Below are 9,150 nucleotides of genomic sequence, written 5' to 3'. Positions count from 1 at the left end.
CAGGGCCTATGGAGCATGAAATAGGTCATTGCATAGCGCATCCGACTCGTAATCCTAAGGTCCCTGGTTCGAGCCTCACCCTTGCCAATATTTTTTTATTTTTTTTTCCAAACTCTTTTTTCTTCTTTTTCTTTATTTAGTCTTAATCTCCCTTCCTAACTTTATCTTTTTCTGATTTTTTAATGCTTCTCCTTCAAATTTCTATAAAATAACATAATTTTTTCTTTATTTTTCTTTCTTTCTACTACATTCTGTGCAATAGATGAAGAACAACAATGGCTATCAATCCCATATTTTGCACATGTTTAGTTCATGTCACGTACATTATTTCATAAAATAACAACTTCTTGATCGGACACCATCTTGGGTATGTAAATTAGGGTCAAAGGTCATAAATGTTTCATCCTGTATCTTGGTGAATACATGTCCTATCTTTACCATATTTTGCACACGTAAAGACCATGTTACAAGGATCATTTCACAAAATAACCACTTTTTGCTCAGATGCCATCTTGGCTGTGCAAAGTGGGGTCAAAGGTCATATGTACTTCTTCCTGTATCTTCGTTATGACGTGTTATCTGTATGGGAGGGAATTTTTCTAGATGTGAAAATTGACATGATTGTCTTTATCGACGACTAGCTCACTTACCCTTCGGTGAATTTCTTCCAGACTTTAGTATGTTGTAGCCAATTTAATACTCTTTAAGTTTTGTTCATCAAAATTTTAATCGGATGATGTCTTCACCTCGTGAAAATGGATATAATGTAACCTTGTCAAATTTAACCAGTTTACGTGTTATCTCTATGGGAGGGAATTTTTCTGGAAATGAAAATTGACATGACGGTCTTTATCGAGCACTAGCTCACTTACTCCTCGGTGAATTTCTCCCAGATTGTAATATGTTGTAGCTGAGACTTTGGGCTATCGTCGGTATTCGCTCCATCTTTTCATACGACGCCGAGATCACGTCAAAAAAATTGGTTGAAATCAAAGTTATCTTCGATGTATTGAGATATTTCTTTCTTTCTGCAACTTTCTTTGCAATAACTCTAGAAAAACAGCCCCTATCACCCCCATATTTTGCACATGTTTAGTTTATGTCACGTACATTATTTCATAAAATAACAACTACTTGATCAGACACCATCTTGGGTATGTAAATTAGGGTCAAAGGTCATAAATGTTTCAACCTGTATCTTGGTGAATACTTGTCCTATCTTTCAAATATTTTGCACACGCAAAGACCATGTTACAAGAATCATTTCACAAAATAACCACTTTTTGCTCAGATGCCATCTTGGCTGTGCAAAGTTGGGTCAATGGTCAAATGTACTTCATTCTGTATCTTCGTTATAGTTTGTACCAGGGAGGTACCTCCCTGGTTTATACCGAATTTGGTACCAAAGATGGTAGACCTGACTCTCTTTTGTAAATGAGAATCCAAATATCACACGGCCAATGTCTCTAAACACAGATGAAACCTATATGGTCATGCCTATTGCGATCAGGACTCGAATCACTGATTAAAAAAAAAAATCGGATCACCTAATTTGTCAGTCTTGACAAATTCCGAGTCTAGTTAGGTGATCCGAGTATCCTCTCGGATCACCTTCTGTATCTGTACGGATTCTTTGTTCTTCTTCTTCTTCTTTCTTTCTGGACAAAAGTTGTGCATCTACTTACTCAGAAAGTTCTCAGAGTATCAATTTCAAACTTATAGCATATATGTATCATGTCCCAAAGACGACAAATCTAATGTATCATTGTGATTGGTCAACCGTGACGTCACTATGACGTCATTATATGAAAACACATTTTCATTCATATCTCATTAATGGAAAGGAATTTTTCAATGAAATTTACGTCACATATATTTCAAGTCAAGTGCATTCTACTCATATTATCGAAATTCATATTTATTATTAAGAAGCGCGCGTACGCCCGCGTTGAAATATTTGTATGCTCCAATCGAGCTCAAATTTATTTTGCACACGTTTCAGATTATTTGCAGCATTTTTTGAAAAATTGAAAAAATTGGACGGGCGCGTACGCGCGCGCGCATATACGCACGCACAGCTCATATGCAATACAAATTTTCCATTTTTTCACTTTGATCGGATGCCTGAAAAGTCAAGGAAGATTTCTACCAAGTTTCAAGTCAATCCGACTCAATATGACGTCATACGGGCCCGTCAAAGTTGAAATTCCGCGCGCGCGTCAATGGCGATATACAGTGCAACTATGCCCAAAAACCGCCAATTTTAAATCCGGTTTTACTCGTCAGGATGGACGGTGACCCCCCATTTTCTTTACATATTCTGAAAGCTGATGAGTTGTACATGTCATTTCATGGGTTGGCGATGCTGAAAAAATGATTAAAAGATATCAAATTTCTTAATAAAATAAAAAAAGTAAATTTTCAAAATGACGTCATCAAAATTCAAGTTCACTCGAGCGTATTTCACTTATCCTTAGCCGATTTTCACACAAATTTCAGTATGTTGTAGCTTATTAAATGCTCTTTCATTGATATAATAACAATATTTTGATTGGATAACGGCATCACCTCGTAAAAATGGATTGAAAGTAATCTTGTCAAATTTAACCAGTTTACGTGTTATCTCTATGGGAGTGCAGTTTTTCTGGAAATGAAAATTGACATGACTATCTTTCTCGAGCACTAGCTCACTTACGCTTCGGTGAATTTCTCCCAAATTTTAATATGTTGTAGCTGAGACTTCGGGCTATCGTAAGTGTGCCCTTCATTTTTTCATACGACGTCGGCATCACATCAAAAAATTTGGTTGAAATTAAAGCTTATCTTCGATGTATTGAGATATTTCTTTCTTTTTGCAACTTTCTTCGCAATAACTCAAGAAAGACAGCCCCTATCACCCCCATATTTTGTACATGTTTAGTTCATGTTACGTACATTATTTCATAAAATAACAACTACTTGATCGGACACCATCTTGGGTATGTAAATTAGGGTCAAAGGTCATAAATATCTCATCCTGTATCTTAGTAAATACATGTCCTGTCTTTCCCATATTTTGCACACGTGAAGACCATGTTACAAGAATCATTTCACAAAATAACCACTTTTTGCTCAGATGCCATCTTGTCTGTGCAAAGTGGGGTCAAAGGTCATATGTACTTTTTTCTGTACCTTCGTTATGACGTGTTATCTCTATGGGAGGGAATTTTTCTAGATGTGAAAGTTGACATGATTGTCTTTATCGAGCACTAGCTCACTTACCCTTCGGTGAATTTCTCCCAGATTTTAATATGTTGTAGCTGAGACTTTGCGCTATCGTTATTGTGCCTTTTGTTTTTTCATACGATGTCGGGATAATGCTAAAAAACTTGGTTGAAATTAAAGCTTATCTTCGATGTATTGAGATATGTCTTTCTTTTTGCAACTTTCTTTGCAATACATGTAAGTCAAGAAAAACAGCCTCTATCACCCCCATACTTTGCACATGTTTAGTTCATGTCAGCTCGATTGGAGCATACAAATATTTCTACGTGCGCGTACGCGCACGTTTTAGGAGAAAATATGAATTTTGAGAATATGAGTAGAATGCGCATAACTTGAAATATATGTGACGTAAATTTCATTGTAAAATTCCATTCCATTAATGAGATATTAATGAGAATGTGTTTTCATATAATGACGTCATAGTGACGTCACGGTCGACTGATCACAATGATTTTACTTGACCCATCGGCTTTGGGACACGATACATATATGGTATGATTTTGACATTGATAGGAAGAGGACTTTCTGAGCTAACCGATACACAAATTTTGTCCAGAAATAAAGAAGAAGAAGAAAAACAAAGAATCCGTACAGATACAGAAGGTGATCCTAAGGTCCCTGGTTCGAAGCTCACCCCTGCAATTTTTTTTTAACAGTTTTTTTCTTTTTTCTTTAATTAGTCTTAATCTCCCTTCCTAACTTTATCCTTTTCTGATTTTTTAATGCTCCTCCTTCAAATTTCTATAAAATAACTTAAGTTTTTCTTTATTTTTCTTTCTTTCTTCTACTTTCTGTGCAATAGATCAACAACAACAATGGCTATCAACCCAGTATCTTGCACATTTTTAGTTCATGTCACGAACATCATTTCACATAATAACAACTACTTCCTCTGACACGATCTTGGGTATGTAAATTACAGTTAAACTCGCATAAGTCGATCTTCTCTGGACTGAGCAAAACACATCGACTTAGGCGATTTTCGACTTGTGCGTAAGTCAAAAAAAAAATCGACTTACAGTTTCACCACAGGTACATACATACATGTATGTTTAATGTACATGTATGTTGTCTACTCTGGAGCCGAGAGCTGGAGCGGTGTGCCGCAGCACGGGTCGTCCAGCAGGGCCGCGGCTAACTTTGCATGGACAGTGCATTAGTATTGGCACAGGTCCGATTACTTTACACCCTTGTTAAACCTTGGGGAAGTGAATATGAACGATATTTGAGCAGTGATAGATTCCAGTTTACTATACCGTGGCTTGAAATGCGTGTAGAGGTGCAATTCTGATTTACCCGTGCCCGTAACTTTCCCCCTACTTGCCGCTTTGAAAACTCGGCAGCTTCATCCATACAACTCCACTGCACAGCGCTGCAAATGCCAAGCTACATGTACACTGCAAGCTCAATACTGTACATGTAAATGAACGCACGTGTACTGTACGAACGCTGTACGTACGTAGCGCGACAGCTGACAGGGCTGTACCAGCGGACCTCCAAATACGAAGAGAGTTAAACGATCCCATGCGATCGCTTTGAATTTTGATTTTAGATCTTTTTTTTTTGTCACCTCAAACTCGTCTGACAAACAAAATAATGATGAGTAATAAATAATGAATGATAAATGACAGTGATTTATTACACAATAAAATTTTATTCGACTTAGGCACAGTGAATTCCATGGTTTTTCCGAGAAAGTGTTCTTGGAATTTCATCGACTTAGGCGAGTATTCGACTTACAAAATTCGACTTGTGAGTGAATTAATACACGTACGTCAATGGGGAAAAATCGGGACTTTTTAAAATCATCGACTTACGCGATTATTCGACATATGGGACGTCGACTTAGGCGAGTTTAACTGTAGGGTCAAAGGTCAAAAGTGTTAATCCTGTATCTTGGTAAATACACGTCCTATCTTTCTCACATTTTGCACACGTAAGGAACATGTTGCAAAAATCATTTCACAAAATAATAACTTCTTGCTCAGATGCCATCTTGGCTGTGTAAAGTAGGGTCAAAGGTCAAATATACTTCATTCTGTAATCTCATTAGTGTATAGGCCTATGGTATCACCGTCATATTTTGCACACACATGGACTTCGATAGATAGATCATTTTATAGAAGAACGATGTTCAAAGATCAAATATTCTTTATTTTGGTCAATCGAGGCAGATTTTGTATATATAAGGCATATGGATCATGTTACCTGGATCATATACATAAAACAACAATTTTTGATTCAGATACCATCTAGGCTGTGCAAGGTACATGTAATATAGGGCCAAGAGTCAAGACTACTTTGTTCTGTATCTTTGTAATTGCATGTCCTTTTATTTCAATAATTTGCACACATTTAGCCTATGTCAGATGGATCGTTTCATGAAATAACAATTTCTTAGTCAGACGCCATTTTCGCTGCTTCGCTGTCCTTTTATTTCAATAATTTGCACACATTTAGCCTATGTCAGATGGATCGTTTCATGAAATAACAATTTCTTAATCAGACGCCATTTTCGCTGCTAAAGTAGGGTAGAGGATCAAACGAATTTTGTCTTGTATCTTGGTAAATACTTGACAGATTGCCTCCATATTTTGCACAAATTTAGATCTTGTCAAGAGGATCATTTCATAAGAAAATGTTTTTTTCCTCAGATGCCATTTTGATATGAACAAAAAATGAAGTTTGCAGATACAATATTTTCAATTCGTCTCTAATATGTTAGCATAATATGCCCTTCCATCTTAGAATTGTTATAATTCATTTGCCTGCGATAAAAATATATGGTGAGATACAAACAGTGCTTCATCCACACACACCATGACCTTCTTGACTGTGTAGGCCTACATGGAATCTTCCCCATCTAATTATGTGTGTTGTAATGGAATGTAAAACAAGTAGACTAGAAAAAGAAATCATGGTTATACACCATCAATCATTAGAAAAAGTTTGTATTTTATTGTCTCTTACCCTTTCTCCCTCTCTCTTTCTCCCTGTCTTTTCCATACCTGTCTCTTCTCATTGCTAAAATGTAATGCTGATAAAGATATTTTGTTATCAGATAACAGGCGGAGTGATAATGAATTTTTACACTCATGTTTACGGGACTTTCGATCAGTGAACCCTTTAACATTAGTAACAACTTAATTCGTAGATTTTTCTCAACAGTATATTTCATTCTAAGCAAGTTTACTTTTGTAATTGGTCTTAATGAAAATCATGTTTAGCTGTGGATGGTACATGGAACACACACACACATACACACACACACACACACACAAACTGTTTGAAAAACATAACAGCTAGCTTTATCCACAAGTATAAAACTTTTCATACTGGTGTTCTTTTTTCATTGTTCTTCATCTCATGATCAAGTGTTGACATTGGTAAAGTGAGAGCTGACATGTGCAGCATATCAATGTCAGAATGCATTCTATTCACTGCACACAAAATCTCAATTATAAGAGACTGCTTCTTACTCCTACTCATTTAGTGTGACCAAACAAAATAAAATGCCTGTACATGTATAGCAATGTGTTCCGTTTGCATGTCCTTTTGAGTATTTTTGTAGTAAAGGTTCACGTCTTTGTGTAGCCAACATGTGATAATCATTAGGTATTGTACTTGCTGTCACAACAATGAGGCAAAATCAGTCGTTTGTTTTAGGTCACTGGTTATACAGAATTTATTCCTCTTTCTTTAGATACATACAAATTTGAAGACCTCTGGTCTTACGGTGCACACTAACAGCAGGGGCAGATCTAGGAATTCCATAAATTTCCGTTCCAAAAACTAAATGGAGAAATTCACTTTTTTTAAAATCAAAAAGTAATAAAGTTTCTTGGGAATGCCGTGAACATATTGCCGAAACATCGAGATTGGGAAGGCCCTTTTCAGCGCCACACACTTACCCTAGAAAGAATACGTGGTGGACTGTGAAACCTTCTACCACCCACATTCTACCACCATGGAAGCGTTCAAAGATTTCATCAAATAATAAAGAGGGATCACATGCTTGATGCACTTGTTGGAAAGTAGGCTTCATGACGTGTTATATGTGACAAGATGCTTTTAACGTTATATAATTGGATTACGCACCAAACACACTCTCATCATAGTATACACCCATATTCCAACTTCCTGAGCTATGACTCCATTCGATTTAGATGCTAATAACAGTCGTCAACTAAATATTACTAAATTATGAATATGAACGTTTTATTGTCTTGTACATTATGTATCACACGCAGGTGATAATTATGGGGTGCTTTCAACAGAATTATTGATTAATCATATGAGTTGATTATACAACTCTCAATGAGAATATAACAGCATCACCTGTATCTGCTCAAACAAAGGTTATTAGTTTGAGGGGACATAATAGTGAAGGTGCGGCAATTACAAATAGGTGTACAAGGTACGAGCCATTGCGACAGTCCGAGTAGAATCCCAGGTCGTCTTGGTGAAATATATTGGCCACGTCACTATCCAAAGAGGCTTCGATTGTGATCATGAACTGCGGTTAATGATGGGAAAAGGGGATTATGTGGCAAGTATTATGGAATAAGCCTACGTGTACCTTTTTACATAACTGTGATCAAAGGACTGGTCAGCAAAAATTACCTCTTTTGTTTCTTTTTGCCATCCGGGGAGTGTCCAGAGAAAGTAACATGATAATAATACCAACTGAAATAGCTCCCTCTCTCAGCCAGGGACTTATTGTCAAACTAACGGGGTACGTGCTGCTACAAGGTATCACCCCCCCCCCTCTCCCTTCTCCCATGTAAGTCTTGACCAGCACTGACGTACGATAAAAAAGGAAAAATAACCGTATGTACACCGTCTTACTACCTGCCAGAAAACAATATCACTGCATGTACATAATTGAGTATGCAGGTTGTAAAAAGCAAATAAAACTGATTGCAAAATACACTTGAGGTTGATCTGACTGAACTGTGTGTTGGTTCAATGGCCTCAAGCAAAATACATGCATTATAGCATAGACTTGATATACCAAGGACAAATATATCTATAATGAAAGGTACAAACAAAGCATATCTGCAAAGTATGACACAAAAACTGCATGTCATGTTGCTATGCGATTCTGCGATGGCAGCCTTTAAGCGTTATACTACATTTAGAGTACAGCTGTATTTCATAAAGCATAAAAGTCATATTCAATAGAAATATGGGCACTTAACTTATCTGGTTGCTGTGAATACTCTCATGGTAAGTTTTCTTCTACGGGGTAACATCATGACCATGCAAAAGAAATTAAGATAATAACAAATTATTACACAAACCAAAAAATCTGTACAAACTGCATACAGCCAAAGCATATACATGACAACAATACATTCTGAATATCATGACATTCATATATATCACACATCAATTAACTTGTCATTGTGTTGAAATCTACCTCAAAGCCATGACACTGTCAAGAGTAATAGTAGACGCCTTGTAACTAACGATACCACATAACGCACCGGCCATCTGAAGTGGTGCCCTAATCTCGTTTGCCGGAATGGTGGATCCAACTTCACAGCGGGCAGATTGGTCGCTATTTCAAACTAACGGGGTACTATCAAGCTGAAATTTTCGCGGTGGTTTTGTTTTGCGAATTTCGCGAATCGCCTTTGAACCGCGAAAATAACAACGCGCAAATAAGTAAGTTCAGTTAGACCCTCGCAACCGCGAAAATAACAACACGCGAAAATGTCTTCCAAGTAGCAATTCGCGAAAATATATGTAGGTGAAAATTTCAGCTGGTACAGTATGTGCTCTTACAAACTCCCCCTACGCCCCTTCCCCCCCCCCCCCCCCCCCCTTTCTGGAGCTGCCACTGAATAGGTGTCTGACACAATCTATGGCACTTGCACAACA

This window comes from Diadema setosum, chromosome 1, assembly GCF_964275005.1.
Source record: "Diadema setosum chromosome 1, eeDiaSeto1, whole genome shotgun sequence".
Taxonomy (NCBI): domain Eukaryota; kingdom Metazoa; phylum Echinodermata; class Echinoidea; order Diadematoida; family Diadematidae; genus Diadema; species Diadema setosum.
This window is presented reverse-complemented; position numbering follows the sequence as displayed.